The 2,413-nt window shown below is 33.4% G+C and overlaps 1 protein-coding gene across 3 annotated transcripts in view; it reads left to right on the top strand.

Annotated features, from left to right (window-relative positions):
• Positions 1 to 2,413, top strand: part of grin2db (glutamate receptor, ionotropic, N-methyl D-aspartate 2D, b) — a 295,775-nt gene that overhangs the window by 49,436 nt on the left and 243,926 nt on the right. The window lies entirely within an intron of this gene.

Genomic DNA, 2,413 nt, shown 5'->3' with positions numbered 1-2,413 from the left:
ACAGAAGAAAACAGACTGCTGTTTTCATGTGTAACCTTGCCATGTTCTTTGCCCCTCCTCTCTTCCCTCCCCTCTTCTCTGTGTTCAGCGTGCATTCTTTTCTCCTGCGCTTATCTTTACTCTTGCTTTCCTCCCTTGCTCACTGCTCCCAGTTGCCTCCTCCACCTGACTTCACTTTCTCCCGTGCGCACAATACCGGCTCTCCATCTTTTTCATGGCTTCAGCAGTGGTGGGAACAGTACTGGAAAAGTCATACTTTAGTAAAGTATCATTGACCAATTCCAGTGTTATGTATGTGACATTTGCAGTAAAAACTCATATTTTGAATTCACATAGAAAGTATTTGTCCACATTATATTGAAACATCTGTTTATATTTTCCAAAGTAACTAACTGCAGAGTTATGGGATCAGAAAAATGTCAATCTGTAAACAATCTTTACACTTTAAATGAGTAAGTGCGTTGTGGATGTGACTAAAAAACTGGCAAATTTAGTCTACAACATGCCTTGTAGAAATTCTGTGAATTAAACAGCACAATCCAAAAGAAACAATGCTAATTAAAAGGATGAGAGATGGCTCTCTATAGAACAAAAAGCATTGGTTTTATTTAATTCAACGTTTTAGCATTTATGAAGGAAAAGCTTGGTTATTGATGTGACATCTCTCGGTTTTTGATGTGACAGAAATTGTCATTTGTGTGACATCAAATGTACTGTAATTGTTTGAAAACATCGACAAAGACATTTTTGAGTATTTTTAAAGCACTAAGCACTGCAAAATACTTGCTTGCACAAAAAACGCAGAAACGGTTTCGCTATTTTGGCGAAAACTTAATTTTTTTCATGGCAAGGGTGACATTTGCATGGAATCGCTTCATAAATAAAAGTGTGGTGTGAGTTAGGGCTGCACGATATTGGAGAACTAACATTGCAATATGTTTTTTTGTCTGCAAATTTTTTAAATTTTTTAATTTTTTAAAATTCATTTATAATTTTTTTTATTTTTTAACATTTATTTATTTATTTATTTATTAATTTATAATTGTTTTATTTATATATATTTTATATTGCGATATAAATATTTCAAAAGAAGGCATATAACACTATTTGGGTAAAAAAAACAACAATTTTAGATTGATTGAGACTTTGTATTAGCATAAAATATAATAAACAAATTAGAAGCATATTACTGCAAAGCTAATTTTAAAGAAGATGCAAATGAAATAAATGGTATTTTACGGTTTTCTGTGGAATCAAATGGGACTGAGTAGGCATGGGCCAGTTTAAGATTTTGACAGTATGATAACCTTGGATAAAACTTTCACAGTATTGTGATTAATACTTTGAAGTCTTACCTGGAAGAATCATGTGAATGTTTTTGTGTAAAATTTATTATGTGAACATTTATGTGTGTGTATTTTTGTATCTAAAACTTTTTGTGCTGTTTTTGGCCAGGACCCCCTGGTGGAAGAGATGCATATCTCAATGGAAAATTCCTTGTAAAATAAAAGATAAATTAAAAACTTTTAGGGCCCTATCATACACCTGGCGCAATGTGGCGCAAGGCGCGGCGCAATACTTGTTTGGTAGTTTCAGCTTGACGCAAGAGTTGTTTTGAGGCGTTGCGCTACGCTGTTTAAATAGCAAATGCATTAGCGCTCATTTGTGCGCCCATAGGCGTTCTGGTCTAAAAAGAAAGGCGTTCTGAGGTGCACTGCCGGCGCGTTGCTATTTTGAGAAACTAAAATAGATTTTTCATTAGACCAAAACAAACCCGGTCTAAACTCCGTCGCAGAGTTGCGCCTCGCTTACACACTGCTTAATACGCACAATAGAGCAATAGGCAAATATCTTTACATATGAAAAAAATTTAATATTAAGGACATATATAGGATAAAATAAGAATAGATATAGGATATAAATATAAAGGATTAAAATATTACAAAACATATTATTTTCTAGCCTACATAAATATGAAAAATCACTGCTTTTATGTCTTCTTCATCTCGGGAGGCTTTTTCAATTCATTCATAACAATTTGCTTTTGTATAATGTTATTATTATTAGCATTATTAATTATTATATCCATATTTATATTTGTTTTATTAAAAACAAGCTTAGATTTGCCCACCTGTCAGGTTTTAGACCATATGGGGCACAGCATGTGTTTTAGGATATAACTCCAAGTTTTTGGACACACTTCGCTAATATTGTTCATTTATTCGTTTGCTGGAAATTAAAACAGAATTTAGAACTAGTTTTGAAACGAATATTTGCGCTTAACAAACGCAATTAATTATTTATAGACTAATTGATGTCTGTGCGTAAAGGTTTCCCTATCCAAGAGCGAAAGCGAAAGTGATCCATTATCTCTCATTCTCACGCAGTAGATGCTCTGTTTAACAGTTTTCTG

Source organism: Danio rerio, chromosome 16 (genome assembly GCF_052040795.2).
Source record: "Danio rerio strain M-AB ecotype USA chromosome 16, GRCz13ab, whole genome shotgun sequence".
Classification (NCBI taxonomy): Eukaryota; Metazoa; Chordata; class Actinopteri; order Cypriniformes; family Danionidae; genus Danio; species Danio rerio.
The sequence above is the reverse complement of the archived record's forward strand: the minus strand, read 5'-3'. Positions and strand labels throughout refer to the sequence as shown.